This window comes from Trichosurus vulpecula, chromosome 1 (assembly GCF_011100635.1).
Source record: "Trichosurus vulpecula isolate mTriVul1 chromosome 1, mTriVul1.pri, whole genome shotgun sequence".
Lineage (NCBI taxonomy): Eukaryota > Metazoa > Chordata > Mammalia > Diprotodontia > Phalangeridae > Trichosurus > Trichosurus vulpecula.
In genome coordinates, this window is record NC_050573.1 from 431467790 (window position 1) to 431492935 (window position 25146).

At 37.7% G+C, this 25146-nt stretch overlaps 1 pseudogene; it reads left to right on the forward strand.

The window, feature by feature from the left end:
- Nucleotides 1-22741: 22741 nt before the first annotated feature.
- On the forward strand, nucleotides 22742-24669 carry LOC118839508 (annotated as a pseudogene).
- The last annotated feature ends 477 nt before the right edge of the window (nucleotides 24670-25146 follow it).

The following is a 25146-nucleotide window of genomic DNA, read 5'->3' on the forward strand; positions in this document are numbered from 1 at the left end:
AAGCTTTTCCAATTAATTCAAGAGTAAAGTAAGGATGCCTCACTCTCACTACTACTATTTATATAGTTCTAGAAATGCTAGCAATATCAATAAGGCAAGAGAAAGAAATTAAAGACATAAAAATAGATGAAGAGGAAATAAAACTATCCCACCTTGCTAATGATATGACAATTTATACAGAAAATCCTAGGGAATCAGTATAGATACTAACTGAGACAATATCTCCTGCAAAGTTAAAGGCTACAAAATAAATACTCAAAAACCAATAGCATTTCTATGTAATAATAACAAAATCTAAGAGGCAATAATAGACTGGGAAATCTCATTCTAAATAAATACAAAATGCATAAAATATCTTGGGACCAATCTACCAAATCATAGAAAATACTCTGTAGATTCAATAATAAAGTGCTTCTTTAAAAAATAACAAAAAAAATCCCCAAAGAAATAAACAATGACTTAAATAGCTAGAGGAATATTCAGTGCTCATGACTGGGCTGGGCCAATATAACAATAAAAATGACAATAATACCAAGGTTAATTTATACTTTTAAGGTATACCAATCAAATTCTCAAAGGAATACTTTACCGAGCTTGACAAAATATTAACAAAATTCACTTGGAAAAATAAAAAAATTTAGACTATCAGTAACTAAAATAATTTTAAAAATATAGTGGCAAAGAAAGAATACCACTTTCTTACCTCAAACTATATTATAAAGCAGCAATCTTCAAAACCATCAGGTATCAGTGGTTTTTTTTTTTCTTTTAAAGAGATAGATCAATGTAATGGACTATATAAAGGAGAACTTAATGGAACTTTACCCAGTGTTCAATAAACTGGAAAATATAAATTAGTAGGAAAGAACACCTTATTCAATGAAAACCACTGGGAAAACTAGAAATTAGTCTGGCAGAAATTAGGTTTAGACCAATACCTTACAACATATTCTACAATATATTACATATCCTAAATGGATACATGACATTAATATTAAATATCATACTAAAAAATTAAAAGAGAAGCATACCACATATGTCTTTCACAGCTATGGAGAGGAAATGTATTCTTAACCAAATTAAATAGGTAATTACAAAAGAAAAGTAGATAACTTTGATTAAATGAATTGCTTTTGCACAAACAAAATTAATGCACCTAGGATAAGAAGGGACGTGGTCAAATGGCAAAAAATCTTTGAATCAAATTTCTCTGAAAATTATTTGGTATCCAAGATATATAAACAATGACCAGATATGTGTGTATATGACCCCAAACCATTCCCCAACAGATAAGTGGTTAAAGGATATGAACAAAGACTTCTTAAAAGAAGTATTATAAAGTTTTAACAACTATATGAGAAAATGTCCCAAATCACTAATAATAAAAGAAATGCAAATCAAAACAACCTGAAGTGTTGCTTCACACCCTAAAAATTGGCAACGGTGACAAAAGATGGGAATTATTCATCATCAATGTTAGAGGAGTTGTGGGAAGTTAGGCACACATTGTTGTTGGAATTGTAAAGCAGTACCACCATTTTGGAAAACAATTTGAAATTAATCAATAAAGTAACTAAAATGTCTATATCCTTTGATCCAAAGATTCCATTAACAAACTTTTACCCCGAGAAGGCCATAATTACAGAGAAAGTCCCCATATACATCAAAATATTTATAGAAGCACTTTTTGCAATTGCAAAGAATTGGAAACAAATTAGATGCCTATCAGCTGAGGAATGGCTAAACAAATTGTGGTATATGAATGTAATGGGATATTATTGTGCTCTAAGAAATGATGAATCTGACAGATTCAAAGACACACGAACTGATCTGCATGAACTGCGGCAGAGCGAAGTCAACAGAGTGAAGAAAACAATATGCACAGTAAATATAACAACATAAATGAAAAAACAGCCACAAAAAAGGTGAATGTTGCAAAATTATAAAGAACAAGCGTGATTCAAAATAGAGATGGAGAAAATACTTCCATCCCATCTCTTAGAAAGGTGGGAGGTCTACAGATGTTGCATAAGGAACCTCTTTTTGATTTTTCTTTGTCTTAAAAAATAATGTTTGCTATATGAGCTAGCTCTCCAGGAAAGGGAAGGGAAAGGACACTGGGAGAAATTACAGAGATTTTTTTTAAAACCCAAAAACATGTCAATAAAACAATTATTTAAGTCTTTCCTTATTTCTGTAAAGTGCATTGAAGTCATATTCATTTAATTCCTGTGTGTATCTTAGAAATAGGAGTCCCAGATATCTTATACATTCTGCAGTTATTTTCAACATAATTTCCTTTTCAGGCATAATTTAATACATGCCACATATGGTAAGCCAGGTTTTTTCATGGGAAAGGATAATGGAGCATTCATTCAACCATAATTTCACCCAACAAACATTTATTAAATACCCATTAATATGTGAGGAATTAGGATGGGAAGGCAAAAAGATATAATTTTTCTGATTTAAAAAAATAATTAAAAACAACAACAACAATACATTTTGTTTCCTAGGAATTGAAATGGAACTAATAGAAAACCTGGCCACACTGTCCAGTTTTCACACTTTCCCTATTTCCTCCCTAAGGATACAAGGGAAAGACGCTTGACTTTGAACGAAGAGAGTTGTCATTAACTAGGGGTGCAACTTTTTGGAAAACCTACTGTGAAATTAACTTCATATAACAAAAAAGCCCATTGAACAAACATTCATAATTATTTACAACAATTTACAACAACATACATGAATGTAAAAATTGCCATCAATCTCTTTCTCTATTAATACATGTGCAAATGTAAACATTTTTTCAAATTGTTATTGTCAGCATGTACTGTTCTCAGAATTACAGCATCATCTATTTTGAGTTGGAAGAAAGAAAGCTCCGAGGATATTTAGTCTAACCACTTTGTTTTACAGATAAAGAAACTAAAAGTCTCACTGGTAGTAACTAAGCATCAGAAGGTGGGATTTGATCCTATGGCTTTCGGTTCTAGTAATTAATCTTTGTCTTGTTTCCTTTACACTATTTCACAATTCTCCAAACATCTTTAATTTCTTGTGATTATCATTTTTATGCTGGTGTAATATTCATTTTATAACACTGTACTAGAATTATTTAGCTAATCTGAAATCATGGTAGTTTCCAGTTCTCCACTATTACGAATAGTGCAACTACAAATATGTCTGCACTGATTGTAACTAAAAAGAAAATGTGATATTCTTTACTTCTTTTCTCAGTAGTGGGGTTATTGGGCCAAAGATATGGTGTGTTTTATAATTTTTATTGTGGCTATACTTTCCTATTGCTCTCCAAAGTGATTATATCAAGTTGCAAAATCAGTAGAAGTATATTTGCCTGAAACTCCATCAGCATTGAGTACCATCATTTCGCTTTTGCAAATTTTATGGCAATCAGATGTTAAAGTTACTTTAACTTAGTTTATTAGTAAATTTTAAATCTTTATGAAATGATTATTTGCAATTTGTTTTTTCCTTTTTTTGTTAATTGTCTTTTCGTATTGTTCAACCATTTATCCATGGGAGACTGGGTGTTAACCTTATATATTTATATCAATTTCCTTAAAACTCTGGTATGTAAAGTTTTTATCTGGTATATTTATCCTAACTATAACCCACCCCTAACCTTAACCTTGAACTTTTACTTTTTAAAATCTTGGCTATATTGTTTTTCATTACATAGAATGTTTTTATTTATGTAAAAGAAATGAATCTACCTTGTCTCTAAACCATTTCCTTTCCATTTGTTTGCTAGAGAAGAATTCATTTTCCCTCAACAATTGAGCTAAGTACATTGTAACATTTTTCTTTGAACTTTTTTATGGCTTTTAAAAATTGCTCCAGTTAAAATTTCTTGTGCCATGTGATATAAAATATAGACCTAAATTTATCTTTATTTTACTGTTCATCTTTTCCAGTATTTATTAGAATAATTTCTTCCATGTTTAATATCCACAAGTTTATTAAACACTAACATTTTGTATACATTTTTGACTTCACAATTAGGAAGACAGGACAACCTCTGTTTTATGAAGGCAGCAACTCTTGCCAATAGGTCTGGTGAGGGTTCCATAACACCTGCTCCATCACAAGCTGTCCCAGTTCCATCATACACACCTGTAAGATGCCTGTTGCCTGTGGGCTTCTGTTGGTCTGGCCTCAAACTTAAGAGCAGCTGTGCTGTCTGGGGTGAAATACAAGAAAAGCATAGTACTACTTTATGGCTTCTTCACACCACAATTCTGAACCTTACTTGTGTGAAAACTTTTTAGCTGCAACCCTCACCCTTCAACCCTGCCCCCCCCACACACACACATTTTCATTCATTTACACACACTTTCAAACTTTTGAGCACTCAACTTCTGCCATTTTGAATTTGTGTGACATTATTCAATAGTCAATTAACATCTTTTAAGTTCCTATTATGCATCAGGCACTGTACTAAGTGCTAGGGCTACAGATACAAAAAAGAAAGATAGTCCCTGCCCTCAAAGAAGTTACAATCTAATGGAGGAAGACAACACATAAAAGAAAACTGAAAAGGGTGAGAGAGGTGCCTGGTATAGCAGCATGGTGGAGATGCCAAATAAAGTCCAGAATGAGTGCAGTTACCTGGAAAATGAGGAGATGTTGGAACTATTCCCCTTCTTAATGAAGCAGTTTATGGTTCCACCCTCCAGTCAGAGGGGCAGAGGATATTAATGAGGTGTAAGTATCAAGGCTGAGTGGATCTTGCAAGATCCAATGAGATTTCTCAATGAGGAGCTTACTGGGGTTATGATGGAAAAGCCAAAGAAGTCTGAAGTGAGTGTAGCCAGGTGAGAAATGAGGAGATGCACAAAACACTACTTTGCATTTGAAAATATTATAAATTTCTGGGAGTGTACTCAGGAAAAAAAAACCATATTCCTTTTTCCTCTCCTATTTAGTACTCTCTAAAGTCTATTAACTTCAGGTTGTTCAATAAGCTTTTTAGATCTATGGTTTCTTTTTTCAAAAAAACCTTTTTCTTGTAAACAATAATTTCCACAAATATAACCAAATAATAAAACAAAGGTGGAAAACTTAATTAAAACCATAAAATCAGAATTACTTTCATTATAGCAGGAGAAAAAGCATAGATCTTAGCAAAATAATAACCTTATTAACTCATATGTGTTTAATCCTTGTTCTCTGAATCTGTGGTCATCTTTTGGCACTAGATGCATTTTTGGTACACAACATACCAGGAGGGAGTTCAGACTTTCTTATTTTATTGTGTATATTGCTAACCCAAATTTAATAGAACACAAACATAATCTCAATATTTTATTTTACTTATTTCAGTTTTTCAAGACCTTAAAATATAATTTATATACATAACATATATAAACATATACACTTAAATTAGAAGTGTTTCATGTAGGCAACATATTGTTGGATTTTAAAAACTCATTATGTAATTATTTTAATAGGGAAATTCAGCCCATTCACATTTAATGCTAAAATGGTTAGATCTGACATCATCTGCCATTCCCCCCCCTCCATATTTTTATAAATTCTATAAACTCTAATTCTATTAAATTATTTTTATTTGTAAATCTACATTAAAGTAAACAACATTTTTGTAATTTTCATAGAAACTACATCACTCTTTGAGATTTAGTCTCCCTCTACTGCCTTTATTAAGAATAAGAGTTTTGCTTTGGCGATAACACACTCCTTTCCTTTTTACTACCTTTGTTTTATTTCTTGTTCATCTAAAAGGCTCCTTTCACTATATACTTACATGTGATCAGCTTCCTTTGACCAAAATAATATTGTAGGCATTTTTATTTATTTTTTAGAGAATTATGCTTCTTATAGTCTTAACTATCATTAATGGTAATCCCTGGATTTCCTCTGTCCTTGTTTCATGTCTTAACAATTTGTGCTTGAAGGGACTTCTTCAGTTGGGGACTTTTACTAACAAGTCCTTAAAAGTTTGTTGGTTTTTAAATACCATTCTTTTGCCTTCAAGAAAGAATGCTTATATTAGCTGGAAGATGGATGGCAGGATCCAAGTCTATGTTTTTTAGTCTCATATATATCCTGGATTAACTGCATTTTTGCTCCATTGTTTTGTCTGAGAAGTCTGATGAAATCCTGATGGGTATTTTTGATATGCAAATTCTTTCTTCTTTCTGAATGCTTGAATGATATTTTCTTTGTCTTTGGCAAACATTTGCCTCCCGTTATGCTCCCCTCAAACCTCCTGGCCCTCCATCTCTCCTGGCACATCCAGTGCACTCAGGATGCCCTCTGGCCCACTTAATTCAAACATTGTGGTAGTCTATTCAAGTCTTCAGTCCTAAAAAGTAGCCCACATTCCAAAATTATCAGACTGGCTCCATCCCTTAACTCCTTTGCCTCACTTCCCATCCAATAAAACTGTCTTACCTTCAGCCGGTAGTAGAAAAGTAAACTAGATTTTGTTCAAATACAAAGGTATGAATGGTTGATGGACTTAATGGGGAAAAGAGGTTATATATAATTTAAAAGAGGAATTTATTAACCCAAATGTGGAATATGTGAAGGAGACATCTTTGAGCAGGGGCCTTTCCTGATGATATTTACATAGTCTGAGTCTCCATTACACCTAGTCTACCATCAGAACAAGGGTCAATAATGTATTACTCCATGTCTGAAAGATTGGCAATCTTTGTAAAACTCAATCACATATGCCAGCAGGCCTGTATAATCCCTGCTCCTAGGAGAGGCTGAGGCAGGTGGATCTCTTGAGTTTAGGGAGTGTGAACTACAGCTGATTGGGTGTCCAGCACTAATATGGTGAGCCCCCAAGAGGAAGGAGTGGGACACCAGATTGCCTTAAGAGGGGCAAAACAGTATAGGTCAGAGAAATAGAGCAGGTTATAACTTTCATATGATCAAAACTGGGATCATATGATTAGTGGTTGCTACATTTCCAGACTGGATGAAATAGGAGATCAATCAATCAAATCATATAATATTTGCAAGTAGTAAGCAGTTAATAAAAAATCCCCTGCTGTTTTATTACAATATATTAGCATTAACTCCATTGTCTTCCCAATAATCTGAAAACTGCCTAGAAATTGTTCTAAGAAAGTAGGAGAAAACAGCAATTCTATCAATGCAGTTATGAAATCATTGGCAATGTCAGACTGGTAAATAGGTCTTTTCCTACTCATGTGCAAGAAAAAAGAAAAGAAAACCTATACTTGAAATGGACTGTTGTTGAACGTAATAACAATGTCAGCAAGTAGAAATTAGAGGACAGGGAGCTTTTTCCTTGAGCTAAGAGGAATAGACAAGGTTATGTGTATGCAGAAGGTCTGTGTTAGCACATCTCCCATTTGCAGCTCTCTTCTTCCCTCTCCAAGTTGTACCACTCAGTAACAGCATGTATATAAATGAAGAGGCAGTCTGATGTAATAGAAAGAATTTTGACCTTAGTAGAATCCAAATGGATGTAATGGAAAGAACTTTGACCTTAGTAGAATCCAAAGTCTTGTCACCTCAATCATGTGTGGCCGCTCACTGGAGCCCCATTTTCCTAGCCATTAAATTGAGAATAATAATATTTGCATGTTTGGGTTTAGCTAGATACTTCCTTGAATGGACTTAGCCCGTTCTGTCTTCTGCAATAATTTTCAAATCAGTGCTATAGCCTTATGTAACTATCTTATAAAAGATGTAAATAAACTGTATTTTCCTGAACTCCTAGAAACCGCAGATGAGCCCATACTGAGGTCTGAGGTCTGTTATGACCTCACTTATTTGTACATTTTTATTATTCCTTTCAATATTAGCCATATTACGTCCACTTACTAAAACAGTAGTAATTACATAATTCTAAACCAACTTTTCATTCCAAGGCTATGGAGAAAAAGGTTGAACGTTCCAGTTACAAGACTGCATTCTGGAAACAATCAAAGAACTGAATATATAAACAGGTCTCTGCTTCCCACTGCCTCAGATTCTCCTGCTATACCCATTAAGTTATTATTTGCGTCAATCCATGTTGCTTTTAAAAGACCAGACTTAATTATTTATTTTCCAAAGCCTTTAGCAACTTTGGTGTCATGGTTACCATACATTATAGAGTGTTCTCAAACATTATTTATTCATTTATAGAATCATTAAATAGTTCTTTAAGGTACCATACATATTCTTATTAATAATATGATTTATATAGAGTCCGAAAGTTACATGCATCACACAATTATACACACACACACACACACACACACACACACACATACACACGTACTCGTATCAGCTTCATGTAGCATAAAGAGTACTTGATTTAAAGAATCTGAGTTCAAATCTTCACTCTATTCCTTGTGTGACAATAATAACAAAAATAATGATGGTGATAACGATAATGATTGCTTACATTTATATAGCACTTAAAGCTTTGCAGCATTTGATCCTCACAACCCCGGAAGGCAGGTGCTATTGTTATCTTCACTTTACAGAGGAAAAAATTGAGGCAAAAAGAGATAAAATGACTTGCCCAAGGTCTCATTAGTGAACATCTAAGCCTCCATTTGAACTCAGGTCTCCTAACTCCAGATCCAGTACTCTATCTGCTGTGTTACTTAGACAAGTCACTTAAACTCTGGGGGCTCCAGTTTTCTCAACTGTAAAATAAGGTGGTTGGATTAGATCAGCAGTCCCCAAATTGCAGTCCAGGTTTCAGGGGGTCTTTGAAGTCAAAACCGTTTTCACAGTAATACTAAGATGCTTTAGTTTCTAACATGGTAATTATCAATAGATGTAATCTATGCATTTGAGGTTGATTGTAAAGGGTTTAAGAGGTCTAAGGGGTCTTGAGATCAAACCGTTTTCGAACCACTGGATTAGATGGTTCTCAGCAAATCTAAATTCCAGAGCGGTAACAGGAGCAGGATTAAAGGGTCTTTGCCTGGGGGCACCTCTCTGGGGGTGCAGCTCTCCTCCATGAGGTCCTGTTTCCTCCTGATGGCAACCACTATCCACATCTCAACTCATGATTCCCCCAGAAGAACCTGGAGCACAACCACTTTCACAGGACTCTGGGGGAGATGAGTCACCTGGACCACTCTGGCCCAAGGCATAGCGCCACTTTTCCTGTCAGACTGTCCTTTGCACTGCTGCACCCAGCCCCACATTTGCTCCTGCTCAAATGAATGCGTCCAAAGAACAATTTTGGACATTTACAGCTCTGTAAAATCTTATGACCCTAAAAAAATGGATGTTTCTAATTGTTTCACATGTATTAATAGCAACATATGTAACATAGGACCTAGCACCCCCAAATGCTAGGATTACAAAGACCAGTTTCAGTCTTGGAGTCATAAACCATTTTTTTCTCCTTTCTACACTAATTCAATCTAGGCTTACTGATACTCAACATTTTATCTTCAAACCACTTTGCAGTTGGTTATTGCTAAAACTTGTCGTGTCTACCTTCATGTTTCTGATTTATATCCCCTTCTGTCTAATAATGTAGCTGTCTCCTTAGTTTAGGCCTTGATCTTATATTGTTTAGAATATTCCAGTAGCCTTCGAGTTGGTCTCCCTGACTCGGATCTCTCCTCAATCCTATCCATCTTCCACTCAGCTGCCAGAGTGATTTTTCTAAAACCTGAGTCTGATCATATCACTCCTATGCTCAAGAAGCTCCAGTAAATCCCTATTACCTCCAGAGCCAGATGTAAATTCCTCTGTTGGACATTTACAGATCTTCATAACCTGGCCCCTTCCTACATCTCACAGTTGGCTCTCTTCTATACTCTCTGCTTTTCGGTAACACTGGCCACCCTGTAGCTCCTCAAACATGACTCTCCATCTCCTTTCTCTATGCCCATGGGCTGTCTCCCATACTTGGAATATTTAATTACCTCGCTTCCTCCTTATTCTGCTTTCTTTCAAAACTCAACTTATTACAATTGGATCATAGGCTCTTTGAGGGCAGAAACTGTCTTTTGCCTCTTTGTATCCTCAGCACTAAACATTATACATACCTGGCACATAGTAGGCACTTAATGTTTATTGATTGTTCATTGACTAAAGCCAAGTGTTGTGGCCCATGCCAGGAATATCAACTACTGGAGAGGCTAAGGCTAGCAGATCTCTTGAGCTTAGGAACTCTGAGCTACAGGTGGGTGTCCATTATAAGCGAAGGGAAGAAAACCAGGCCAAGTCAGAAGTGGAATAAGGCAAAACTCCCAGCCAATCAGTAGTGGAATTGGTTATGTGAGTAGCTCCTGAACTTTCAGCCTGGGTGAGATGGGAAGACCTGGTCTCAAGTGAAAAAACAAAACTCAACTCAACTCTTACCTACTGTTTGAGGTTTTTTTGGTTTTCTCCCCACCCCCAGCTGTTAATACCTTTCTCTTCCATATTGCTTTCCATCTATTCTGTATATATCTCATATGTCCCTAGTTGTTTACATGTTATCCCTTCCCCCCCCCAGACTATAAGGACTTTGTTTTTGCCTTTCTTTGTAACCCCAGCCAGGCTCATAGTAAGGGCTTAATAAATGCTTGTGGATTTGACTTGTTTCTGCGGGGCTCGTGGGGTAGTATTACCATCTTCAGTCTTGCAGCCCAAGACTAGGAACCAGAGAGTTAATTAATTAGCTCTGTCAGGAGCTACAAAGGGAGCTCAAAGCAAAGCCAAGACAGAAACCCTAAGCTCTTGGCACTCAGTCTCATACTCACTCCAGATTTCCTGAAGAGAAACACTGAAACTTAAAGTGAGAATGGTAAGGTTTATTACTCATTTCAGTGCAATTATGGTACTGTTTCTACAAAGAATATGTGGGTAGTGCTCTCGAAGAGTTTCAGTTTTATGAAATGTTTAAGTGGAGTTAGTATTTCTGAACATGTTATTTTTTAAAAAAAATTTAAATAATATTTTATTTTCCCCAATTATAGGTGAAAGCAATTTTTAACTTTTTAAAAATTTGTAATTCCAAATTCTCTACCTTCCTCCCTCCTCCCCCCACCCCAGTTAGTAAGCAATCCGATATAGGTTATCCATATGCAATCATGTAAAACATAGTTCCATATTAGTCATTTTGTGGAAGGAAGGAAGGAAATATAGAAAGGAAGAAAAAAGAGAGAAAGAAAGAAGGAAGATAGGAAGGAAGGAAGGAGGGAAGGAAAAGAGAGAGAGAGAGAGAGAGAGAGAGAGAGAGAGAGAGAGAGAAAAGAAGAAAGAATAGTATGCTAATATGCTTTGGTCCACTTTTAGACTCCATGAATTCTTTCTCTGAAAGCAGATAGCATTTTTCATCATGAGTTCTTTGGGATCACCTTGGATCACTGTATTTCTGTGAATAGCTAAGTTATTCAGAGTTTTCAGCATACAATATTGCTGTTACTGTGTACAATATTCTTTTGGTTCTTTTCACTTCACTCTGCACAAGTTTATGTCATTCTTTCCAGGTTTTTCTGAAATCATTCTGCTCACCATTTCTTATAGTACAATAGTATTCCATTACAATCCTATACCACATTCCCCAGTCGACGGGCATCCCCCCAATTTCCAATTCTTAGCCACTACAAAAAGAACTGCTCTAAATACCCTTGTACAAACAGGTTCTCCCCACCCCCTTTTTAAAATTTCTTTGGGATACAAACCTAGTAGTGGTATTGCTGAATCAAAGGGTATACACCATTTTATAGCCCTTTGGGCTTATGAACATGATTATTAACATGGCTTTTGGCCATATAAACAGGTTAACATGTTGCTTCTTGCAACTCTCAGTTCCCTCAGGGAGCCTGGAGATTCTGATGCAGTTTGAGGGGTTCAGGGACCCCTCAAGGACCAAAGTACAGGAAAGGGTCATCCGGAATGAATTCATGGACTCAAGCATTCTTTAAGTCAAGTTGTCAAAGGTTTATTGTAACACCAATATGGTGGGCAGAGCTCTTTAAGGAACTTGCCACCTAACAGGAATGATGCTAAAACTTATATGGGAAAAGTAGTGGATTATGTGGCAAGTATGCTAATTAGGTGATAACATACAAGCTTGGTCACAGTCATCATTCACTACTGGAAACTGGGGCTGAAAAGGTTACTAAGGGGTTATAATATTAAGCAGGGTGGGACTGTTTTACTGTTTTCTCTTTTGGAATGCTAAGGCAATCAAGTGCCTTTAATGAGTCTTGCCTTTGTTTGAATCAGCAGGTAAAGTGGGACATTTTGTTTTTTTGTTTTGGAGTGCTTTTCAGCACTGAGGCCATCAAGTATCTTAGATGAGTCTTGCCTGTCAAATGTAATGGCAAACAAAGTGGAGTCTTTTGTTTTGGAGTGCTTCTCAGGACTGAGGCAGTTGGGTGTCTTTGAGTCCTGTCTTTGTTTGAATGAGTCATTGATTGGAAACAATGTATGTGATGTGGTGCTAGTGATTAAAGATCTGTCCCACATCCCTTTTTCTAAGTAGGCGCTGAGCCCTCAGGGCCCTGAACAGGGTATATGAGCTCTGAAGTTGGCATTTTGCTTTTGGGAGTACACTCATTGGAAGAGTGTTGGTGATTTGGCCAGACAAGATTCTGGCTAGAGTAGTTGTAGGAGCACTACCCCCACCCCCCAGCTTTGAAAACCCAGATGTTGGTGCCTCTCTCTCTGGTAACTATGTATATAATGTCCTGGTCAAACAGCTAGAGGCCTGTCTGTTGATTTCTGTGTGTTATTTGCTATGTTTATATAATTTCTGCTTGTAATTTCTGTTTGTGTTTCCCTGAAGTACAGGGTGCTGACTTTTCCCCTGAACTAAGTGAATGATATATGTATCTTTAATTAAAGTAAGATTGTTAACCCCTTAAAGTTGTTTTCTTTAGAAAAGCAAATCAAAGAACTTGTGCTAGCAGCCCTCCTGTGTGCTCATGTTGTTGGTCTTGTTGTTGGTCTTTCACTTCCACAGCAGCTGCTAGCAACATTGTTGTTACAGGGGTGAGTTTTTAGTCTGTTAAGTCTGTAACAAGACAGCTTTTGGAGTTGACATCTACAGCATGACCTCTGGATTGTATCAGGTAAATGTGAGAATCAATGCATGATAGTTCTGTTGGTACTAGATAGTCCTGTTCATACAAGGGAAATTCTACAGAGCTTGTTCTTGTAACGAGGAGAGATAGTTTGCCTCACTGGGGCCCACTCATGAGTTATTGCTAGGCATAGTGTCCTTGGGCTTGGGAGAAAACTGTCAGGGATAGTGTTTTGAGGCTAGGGAAAAATGTGATCTTGGAAGTGGAGTCAAAGCACAACCATCCAGGCACCCCATCAATTCTTAAATTAACTCTCATTAATCTGTTTTTCAAAGTCAATTGTTTTTTATATCTAATCTTTCACTTTCTTCTATTATTTTTCCAATATTTGATTTGGATTTAACATTTCTTGCTTTCACATGGAATCACTGATTTCTGTATGGTCTCTTCTAGTTTCAGGTATGATATTGGGTAATACTTGGGTAAGATTGACTAGTTTCTTTCCTGAACTACCTATCTTCCTTCCAAATCTCCCCCCCCCCCCAGCTTTTATTTCATTTTTTAAAAATCACTTGCTTCACTTCTAGATATTCATGTAGTCTTGATGGAAAATTCTTTTTTTTTCTTTGAGTATTTCCTTATAGTTGTTATAGAGTTACATTTGCAATGATTTTTGGTACTTATCGAGGTCTTCTTTCACTTACTCAGGTTTAGTTCCTGATTTGGGGCTTTGTGCCAGGGTTGGGCTCCACTCTCTGTTGAACTTTGGGATCTAGTGGTGAGCCCTACTTTGTCTCACCCTGAGTTCTCTGGATTCTTGCACTGACCTCAATCTCCTAGGATTCAGCCCTTCCTGGATGTTTGAGATTCAGAATGCTGGATCTTCAAGGTCCTCTGTGGCATCTCGGGTCTGGACCGGGCAGGTCTGAGCACTATAGCATCACACTGGTCACTGCTCTTTACTTTATCAAGGCTTTCCAAGACTCCCATACTGGGGCTTTCTCAGGAGAGCTCTCCACTCTTACTGCCTTCATATACAGTGTCTTGTAGACTACACGTGTCCAATCTCTGATCATGCTGCGCTTGTTTTTTTGGAAGGGCCCTTTTTCCTATTGCCTATAAGCTTCTGTCTGACTTTGTGCAGATCTAATGTGGAATATGTCACTTAACTATAATCTCTCAGGATTTCTTGATCACTATTTGGTTTGATATGAATGTGAGGGTTTTGCTGGAGTAGGCATGTGGGAGTTGGGAGGCTACCTCTTGTTCAAGTTGCCATCTTGTCAGCAAATCTCATCTCCTTTGAGTTCTGACATACAAATTTCCCACATCATTGAAAAGATTAGTTTTTACCTTAAGGCCATTTTTTACTAGGCTTCTTCTTTTTAATCAATCAATAAGCATTTATTAAGAGCTTACAATATGCTTTATTAATATGCAATATATTTTATTATCATACTTTATTGTAAAGTAATATATACTTTATCAAGAGCTTACAATATACTAGGCATAGTGTTAAGCACTGAATAGGAAATACAAAGAAAGGCAAAAATGGCTCCTGCTCTCAAGGAATTTACATTCTAATGGGGGGAGAAAACTAGGTATATTCTCTGTGCACACACACACACGTAGCATTGTGAATATGTATGTTTATATACCCACATGCAATATGTATATGTAATATATGCCTATAATTTATTAAATAATTATTTAATTATAGTTAATTATATATTACATATATACATATATTTATATAAATATATATTAAATATATATGTTTAACATGTAATATATGTTCAGATATTATGTGTTGAATATATTATGTTATATAATATTCATGTAGTACATAAACATATCTGTATATATGCACACATTCATGCTATATGTATATATATAGAATGCCTATATACTAGCCATATAAATATGCCTAGTATATATTTATATATATACTTATATATATATGTACATATTCATATACATATACACACATATATATTCTTCTCAGAGGGGAAGGCAGTAGAAATTGAGGTGATGGGAAGGTGAAGAAGGAGGGAAATACTGAAAGGAAGGATAGCCAGCACAAAGGCAGAGTTGGGAGATAGTGTGTCCTATGTAAGGAACAGCAAATAAGCTGAGATAGCGAGACTAGAGGGTAAAGGATTCTGCAAAAGGGATACATGATTGAAAAATAAAATGTACAGCACATGTGATAAAGGAAGGAGAAAATATGGACAATCTGCAGGTTTTCTTGGCATACCTGCAATATCAAGAGATCTCAACGAAACCCCCAGCATGCTAGGTATGGCAAAGCTATGGGAAATCATGGAAGAGAGTTCCACAGAATAGGCAGGTGTGGATGGACCATGATCTGCATTGTTGCAGCAAATGTTGCACCTTCATCGATTACAGACCCACTGTGAGATTGGAATACTCAAATTCTGGGAGCGAAGACCACACCTTCTCCTCTCCTATGTTGTCCCACAATTTCTGTTTCCTCTGCAGTGCTTTATTGTATTTTAAAAGATTAATTTAAAAGATTAAAAAAAGATAAAGATTTATTGTATGCTGCTTTAGGAGGAGAGGAAATGCAAGGGACCCAGCAACTAAAATAATAAACAGTAGCCCTGAAGAACCCAGCGGATGGTGTCTGTGAGTTGGGTCCTGGCGCTTGGTGACAAAACAAAAGGGAAAAGGCAATAAGCATTTATATAAAATCTACTATGTCTCAGGCACTGTACTAAGTACTTTTTTTTACAAATATCATATTTGATCCCCACAACAATGCTGCAAGGTACGTACTATTATCATTCCCATATTACAGTTGAGAAAACTGAGGCAAGCAAAGATTAAGTCACTTGTCCACGATGATCATACAGATAGTAAGTGTCTGAGACTGGATTTGAACTCAGGTCTTCCTGACTCTATGTCCAGTGCTTTATACACTGTGCTATCAGATGTTTATATAACATAAAAATCACAAGTGTCACTATGAGTAATAGGGTTGATATATAGGATTATCTTACTCAAATTTTCCAGAAGAGTCCTAATTTCATACAAAAAAAACCCAACAACCTGTATTTTAATGGGTCAACCATGGGTTCCTGGTACATACACAATAATCTCTTTTTCTACTAAAACAGTTAACTATCTCCTTTAGTCTATTGTCAGTTATATTTATTAAGTACCTATTTATAAGGCACTGGGCTATGTAAAAAGGGTCACTGGATCACTGTTGGTAGCATTGCATAAAAAAGAATATTGCACCTCCTTTGTTTTAGAAGAGGACCAATGACATCATGGTGTGGCGCCTTGACTTGTGCATGACTTGGATGTAAGTGAGGCACGGCTGCACAAAGTCATCAGCCTCAGTCTCTCTTCCAAAAACATCAAAAGTCCAGTGCAGGACAAAAGTCAGGATGACTAGCAATGACCTGGGATGCAGTGAATGACCTTGGCATTTTCAAAGCCTGACAATGCTCTAAGTGCTCCACAGCACCTGCTTCAACCACCCTCATGGCCATTGGAATGAATTGTTCTCATCCACTTATTCTGTGGAAAGAAGTCTTCACACGCTTGGGGTAAACATCCCCCTAACTCACCAATGGGTTTGAGGCCTGTCAGCTACACTTCACCTGGTTTAAGTCTGAGACGGTCTTACTGGGGCGTGGCCATCACCCATGCTATAGCCTCTTGGAGCCGCAGGTTAGAGTTGGGTGACAGGTGGACACCAAAGGTGGATGAGCAGCCCTGTAAAGAGCTCAGCAGCCCTCACACCAGAGGTATCCGTCCTCCCTGAACACCCCAGATACCCCAGAGGTTTACTCATGTGATGAAATCAAGGAGAAGCATGGTGGAAAGTATTTGGGTGAAACTCAGAGGGAGAAACAAAAGTGTTTTTGTCACCAGGGTGCACTACAGACCATGTGGATGGAAAGAGGAGTTAGAGAAAGAGTTTGGGAAACAGATCAAAAACCTGGTATAGAGAGTATGCTGTGTCAGTGATGGGAAGCTTCAATTATCTAGACATCTCCTGGAGCAGTTGTGGGGGGAGGGGAGGGAAGAGAGTTAATACGTAAAGGGCCCATCTGACAGAAACCACGACTCTGAGAAGTAGCCAGTCTAATTGTGGCAGTCTGGCACAGTAGGAATGGCAGTAGACTTGGAGGCAGAAGAGCCAGGCTTAAGTCCTAGAATCAAACTATACTACTCAGTACCTTGCGACCTTGGGAAAGTCACATAAACTCTGTAAGCTGTAAAGTGAGGGGATCGGCCTATGTTACTTCCACAATCCCTTCCAACTCTAATTCTATTATCCTATGATGAGAATTTAGGCTGGATAGAAGGAAAAACTTAACGATTGAAAGCAGGGGGAAGACCAATCAGGTCCAGGTCCAATTTTGTTGGCTTTTAGGGAACACTCACCCCTTTAGGGGAGTGGAGGAGTTTGGGGTGAATCCTGGTGGAGCTCAGTGGCATCACGCAGCCAACTCCACTTTTGGACAGCTCTAATTGTTAAGAAGCTTTTCTTTATCTTGAACCTAAAGCTGCTCCTCTGCAACTTCCATCCATTGCTTTAAGCTGTTGTGTTTGTCCTTCATTTTCGAAGAGGACCATGACATCAGGGAAATGATGACATGACTTGCAGTTGACTTGGATTTGAGGAAGGGAGGGCTGTGCAAGGTCACCAGCTTCACTTTCTCCTCCAGAGCCAACTGGATCCAGTGACCAGATATTCATCAGGATGACTGGAGATGACCTAGGATGCAATGTGAGATGCTGGCCCTTTTAGGCTGAGGCCTTTTCATGTACTCACTTGGGTACCTCAAAGATGTTATAATTTGCACTTTCACGCTCACTCATTCAGTGAATAGGCCTCTTTAAGAAGTGAGTCAAGGGATGGCCCCTTTAATTAGAAAAAAGGAAAAAGAAAAATCAAGCTGGGAGATGAAGACCCTTAGGGTTGCTGTTCCAAAGAGAAACAGTTACCATTGACATTCACTCTAAGCCAGGGGGGCCCAAAATACAGCCATTAAGAGGAACTTGGGCAGGGACCCATTGTGGTCCAATGTATGAGCTTCAGAGTGAACTTGGTGAGAGAGAGAGAGAGAGAGAGAGACAGACAGAGAGAGAGACAGAGAGAGACAGAGACAGAGACAGAGAGACAGAGACAGAGACAGAGAGAGAGAGACAGAGAGAGACACAGAGAGAGAGAAGGAAGGAAGGAAGGAAGGAAGGAAGGAAGGAAGGAAGGAAGGAAGGAAGGAAGGAAGGAAGAAAGGAAGGAAGGAAGGAAAGAAGAAAGGAATGAAGGAAGGAAAGAAGAAAGGAAGGAAGGAAAGAAGGAAGAAAAGAAGGAAGAAATCTAGCCAGTAAACCCCAACTTAAGGGGGCAGCTTCTGGCCATCAAAATTTACCTTCCTTTTGAGAGAAGAAGGAAAGGGAGAGGGACAGGGACAGGGAGAGCTGAGTTACCCAACTAGCTGGGTCTGCTTTTAGGTTGTTCGGTCTACTCACAGGTTGTGTTTGTCCTTCGTTTTTGAAGAGGACCATGACTACTCTGGGTCCAGAAGAAGCCTGTATTCACTTGACAACCCCCTTGGGGGCTTTACAAGAGTCCAACCTTTACATTAACATAGACAGCTTAATAAATACTCTTAGTATTTGTTGTTTTAATCAGTTCTGAATCACTTTAACTATATTATCATCTAGGTAGTTCAATAGATAAAGTGCTGGACCTGGAGTCGGGAAGATGAATCCAAATCTTGCCACCACGACAAGACCTGCTATAGATATTTTTGTACATATAGATCCTTTTCCTTTTCCTTTGATGTTTCTTGGATACAGACCTAGTAGTAGTATTGCTGGGTCAAAGGGTACGACCAATTTTATAGCCCTTTGGGCATAGTTCCAAATTGCTCTCCACAATGGTTGGATGAGTTCACAACTCCACTAAAAGTGCATTAGTGTCTCTATTTTTCCACATCCCCTTCAACATCTGTCATTTTCCTTTTCTGTCATAATAGTCAATCTAATAGATGTGAAGTGGTACCTCAAAGATGTTTTAATTTGCATTCCTAGTGATCTAGAACATTTTTCATACGACTATAGATAGCTTTGATTTCTTCTCCTGAAAACTTCCTGTTCATATCTTTTAACCATTTTTCAATTGGGAAATGACTTGTATTCTTATAGATTTGACTCAGTTCTTTCTATATGTGAGAAATGAGGCCTTTATCAGAAAAACTTTCTGCAAAAATTTTTCCCAGTTTCCTGCTTTCCTTCTAATCTTAGCTGTATTGGCTTTGTTTGTACAAAAAGATCTGCCACTCTTAAAGCACTATATCAATATTAGCTATTATTATTATTAGTCGACGTCTGTCTAGCTTGTTGACAAGAATAGCATAAGAGGTTTTGTCAAATGCTTTACAAAATTCTGTATATACTATGTTTACAGCATTTCCTTCTCCCTTTCCTTCTTCTCCTCTCGAAAGGAAGGTAGATTTTGATGGCCAGAAGCTGCCCACTTAAGTTGCAGTTTACTGGCTAGATTTCTTCCTTCCTTCCTTCTTTCCTTCCTTCTGTCCTTCCTTCCTTCCTTCCTTCTTTCCTTCCTTCCTTCCCTCTTTCCTTCCTTCCTTCCCTCCTTCCTTCCCTTTCCAATACCTGTCAAAAAATACCTGTCAAAAATAAAATGGAGTAGGATGACTTGTTTCCCTCTTCCTCACCCCTCCCTAATTCTTCTCAGTTCTACCTCTGTAATGACTCTCTTATTTTCCTTTCTCTCCACTCACATAATACCCCCTACTCTACAGGGTGTTCCTGAAATCTGGACACAGGCAAAAATGCGTATTTTCAAGAAATGAAATGAATGAAATTTTCAACAAAATTTTATTTAATTGGAATATTAACAAATAACATCTTCAATATGATTTCCATCATTTGTGATGCAAAGGTTGATGTGCTTTGCAAGATTCATGTCAACTCTATGCAATAACTCCACATTGCCGTCAATTTTACCACATTCGCTCTTTACGAATTCAAGTGTGTTGCATCTGTGATTTTCATTGAGTACACCTTCTCCTTTAGCATACCCCAGAAAAAGAAGTTGCTGAACAACACAGTCTTTGGTGAAATGATTAAAGAAATGTTAATGAGATTTCTTATGTGTCCAGACTTTAGGAACGCCCTGTGTTTCAAGTCCTCAACATCTATTACTCTATTGCAACAGTTTCCTAATTGACCTCCCTGCTGTTGGTTTCTCATTTCCAGTCAAGTCTCCAAAGAGCTGCAAAATTGATATTTTTAAAAAACAGATCCAAATGTGTCATTCCACTACTAAAAAATCTTTAGTGGCACTTTCCAGGAAATAGGGCAAAAACATAAACCCATCAGCATATCATTTAAAACCCTCTATTGTCTAGCTCCCACCTACTTTTTCTTTTTATCATACTCTCTTAGTCAAATTGGCCTGCTAGAGGGGTGGAGTTGGCAAGAACTTAGGAGAAGAAAGATCCTGGTCTTCCAGTTTCCAGCTTTGAGAAAGATAATACGCAGTTCCAGACTCTCTTCAGGTGCCCAAAGGGAGAAAAAAAAATCTAGAAGAAGCTGCCACATAGAGTAAACAGAGCCTTGATCATATTCCTATCCCCAGCTCACTGTAAGAGACTTCAGGGAATTTTTCTTTGAGTAAGACTGGGACTCTCTCTATTGGTTGAGCTGAGATATCTCACTCCCAGTGGAAGAGCTCCTTCACTATATGTATTGTCTGGTCAATATTCACATTCTCTGATTTCTGCTTGCTATCCGCTCGAATAAATGGATTTACTTGCTATTCACTACATCCGTTCTTTGTGGAACTGGAATTTGGTAGGAAGCCAAACCTTGGATATATAGTTTGGGGGCACTCCTCAGTTAAGGGATAGCAATCAAGAGCTCAGTTTGAACCTAAACATTATTTCTCCCTATTTAAGGGAGCAGATATATATAATTCTAGCCCATTACCTTTTAACTGAGGGGAACAGAGTGGCCAGCTTCTGGCTCCAACCTCCTCTTCCTCCTGGCAAGAATGAAAGCCTCCCTTGGAGAAGGGTGGGGTGGGGAGAGGAGACTCGAGAGATATCTATTCATGTCTCCCTGAGAACTACATATAGACCCACCCAAGTAGACGCACATAATCTACATGGGCAAACAGAGTATAATATCCCTACACTATGATTAGACCATATCAAAGGTCCTTTCTTGCTCTAAATCTTAGAGTACTAAATTGCTGTCTTTGGCAAAGATAACACCCTATAATTTTATAATATAAATACTATATTGTAATAGAAATATATTATAACAGAATATATATTATAAATATTATTACATAATAGCATATGTAATACAAATATAAATACATTATAATAGTATATATAATATAAATGTTATAATAGCATATATAATATAAATCCTCTCAAATTATAATTTTAAATGATTCTGCCATCTTTCTCACAGTTACTATTAAAAACTAATTTGGGAAAATCTCAGTTGATATAGAAGTCCAATATTCCAGAAAATTTATATTCCACTATAAAACCCATCTTGACTCTGAACTGTCCATAATGGATTAATTCAGTCAAGATGAAGTTATTGTCAAGGTCACTGTAGGTAACTGAATTGTAACCAGGACTGAGCTGATAGCTATTTAAGAATTGACCCTTTCCCACCACCACCCCACCAAATATATGCATGACTACACTTTTAAAGCCTTGATTTTCAGTAATCGCTAATTTCTAAGGTATAAATGCTCACACTGAAAATTTAACAGTTGACTCTCAGGAGACTAGCTCCAACTTGATAGACACCTTAGACTGTAGTGCATATGTGAACATCTCAGAGCTACAAATCAGGAAATCTTAGAAATTTTTCAAATGCATTTCTATCATTTCTACTGTCATCAGTGATATTTCGCGAAAACCTTATTTGTGCGAGAGGTTCGGAAGGAAAGAAACAATGTTACACAAGAATTCCTATGTTCTAAACCAGAAATCTGCCGAGATCCTATCAAGTAGTTTACTGTGATATCTTTGAAACCTCATTTGCCAGCTTTTAAAAATCCTACCTTCACAAATCACTCCTGTTCTCAAAGCTGCCACATTCTTGCTTTGTTGGAAGGACTTGAATCAGGTCTGTTTTTTGAGTTTTTTGGTTTTTGTCTAGCATATGCTTACTGCAAATCAAAGAAGGTACTATTGGCTGCGGTTTAAGATGTAAAGAATATCCAAAGTAAGCCTGTTGACAGGCAAGACACTGAGTGGAGTATGACTTATCTGAGAAACTACTTACTGCAATGTATAGCCTAAATCCGCATAAACATTGTTTGGAAGCAGCATTTTCAGGGACAAGTTCCATAATTGTCTGCACAATTTGCATTATACTCTGAGTCTAAATATCCCAACTTAATTCTGTGTTGCATACTGGAGAAGCGACAGGAGGGTGTGTACATTCAAGCAAACATTATGCTCACAAACAACATTCCTCTAGAAAGGAGCAGTTAGAAAGGGTTTTTCATCAACATCTCATTATTTCATTGTTGAAGGCAAGGGGGCAAATGAAATTACATTAGCTAGGTTCCGTTTTGGCACTTCTGATTTCAAATTACCCACTTTTAATGTGAAGAATATAGCATGTGTCTGTGCATAACTAGTTACAAAAGTACAAGACTGAAGGGGATGTGTTTGTAAATTCTTTGTTGAACACCCCTCCTCCTGGCTCGTAATAATATGCTATTGAAAAAGAAGCACACTTGCTATCAAGGAGTAGTTTGTGCCATGAAGGAAGCATTTGGCTTTATTGAAAGGGGTGATGTTGTAAAGGAGATATTCTTTCACTATAGTGAATTTAAGAGTGACCTAGAAGCCTTACAGCCTGGAGAGGATGTGGAGCTCACAATCAAAGACAGAAATGGTAAAGAAGTTGCAAGAGATGTCAGACTACTGCCTCAAGGAACAGTTATTTTTGAAGATATCAGCATTGAACATTTTGATGGAACCATAACCATTTATTCCAAAAGTACCTAATAAAAACCAGAATGATCCATTGCCTAGATGCATTAAAGTAGATTTTGTGATTCCTAAAGAACTTCCTTTCAGAGACAAAGATACAAAATCCAAGGTGACCAAGGTGACTCTGCTGGAAGGTGACCATGTTAGGTTTAACATTTCAACAGACCCACGTGACAAATTAGAATGAGCAACCAATATAGAAGTTCTCACTAATATGTTTCAATGCACTAATGAAACCAGAGAAATGGGTGTGATTGCTGCTATGAGAGATGGTTTTGGGTTTTTCAAATGTGTGGATCATGTTGCCTGCATGTTCTTTCACTTCAGTGAAATTCTGGATGGGAACCAGCTCCATATTTCAGATAAAGTGGAGTTTACTGTGGTTCCTGATATGCTGTCTGCCCAAAGAAATCATACTATTTGGATTAAAAAGCTTCCTAAGGGCATGGTTTCATTCCACACCTATTCAGATCACCGCTTTGTTGGCACTGTAGAGAAAGAAGCCACTTTTGTCAATCCCCAAACCACCAGTCCAAATAAAGGCAAAGGAAAGGAGGCTGAAGATGAAATTATTGTGTATGATGACTGTGGGGTAAAACTGACTGTTGCATATCAAGCCAAGGACCTGGAAGGCTCCACTCCTCCTCAGATAGGAGATAAGGTTGAATTTAGTGAAAGTGAAACAAAGGGGACTGGTCAGCAGACAGCAACTTGTGTCTGACTTTTAGGTCATAACTCCAATGCCAAGAGGCTCTTGGGTTAGGTGGCAACCCTAAAGGATAATTTTAGATTTATTGAAACAGCCAATCATGATAAAGAAATATTTTTCCATTACAGTGAGTTCTCTGGTGATGTCGATAGCCTGGAACTGGGGGACACAATCGAATACAGCTTGTCAAAAGGCGAAGGCAACAGAGTCAGTGCGGAAAAGGTGAACAAAACACAGTCAGTTAATGGCACGACTGAGGAAGCTGATCCAACCATCTACTCCAGTAAAGTCATCCACCCCGAGGAGTGTGGATCCAATGCAGACTGAATACCAAGGTATGATTGAGATCATGGAGGAGGGGGACATGAAAGGTGAGGTCTATCCATTTGCCATTGTCAGGATGACTAACAAAGGGGGTTGCCTTCAGAAGGGGGAAGTGTCATATTCCAGTTGTATGTCCTGGGTCAGAATGCACAATGGCCTACAACATCACACCGCTGGGTAGGGCCACAGTGGAGTGTGTGAAGGATCAGTTTGGCTTCATTAACTATGAAGTTGGAAACAGCAATAAACTCTTTTTCCATGTGAAGGAAGCTCAGGATGGCATTGAGCTACAGACTGGAGATGAGGCAGAATTCTCAGTGATCCTCAGTCAGCATACTGGCAAATGCAGGGCCTGCAATGTCTGGTGTGTCTGTGAAGGCCCCAAGGCTGTTGCAGCTCCATGTCCTGACCGATTGGCCAGTTGCTTGACGAGCATCACTTTAGATGATGCCAGTGCTCCTCGCCTAATGGTTCTTCGTCAGCCAAGGGAACCAGATAACTCAATGGGATTTGGTGCAGAAAGAAAGGTCCGTCAAGCTGGTGTCATTGACTAACACCATCTACAAAGCACATCACTTAATCAGATGTGATCAAGTGGGGGAGGGGGGTTCTGGTGAAGGGTTCTGAATATCTCCCTCTTCATCTTTCCCAAAATCAGTAATACTTATTCTATGGAGCTATTACACCAGTTTTAATACCTTCCTCATGTTATGTTTTTAAAAAAATAAATGAATTTAAGAAAACCATTTTAAAATTATGTACAGTTGCAGCCTGGAGAACTTAAGGTGGCGACTTATACTATCAATTTTAGAAGCTTTATTTGGTGCATTTAACGCAACTGGTAATTGCAAAACTACTTCGCCTGTGTAAGTGAAAAATATAGACAGTTATCTGGTCGACCTTGATATGTAGTGTATACTTTACCTTCATAACTTCTGGCAAGGTGTTCTGCCTTAGCTCTCAGTTGCATTCTTTTCCTGTTATTTCCTGTTATTCTTTAATCCTGAGGACTGACCATATGAGGATAGACTATATTACCTTTTTTAAAAAATTAAAAATTTGTGTAAGCATT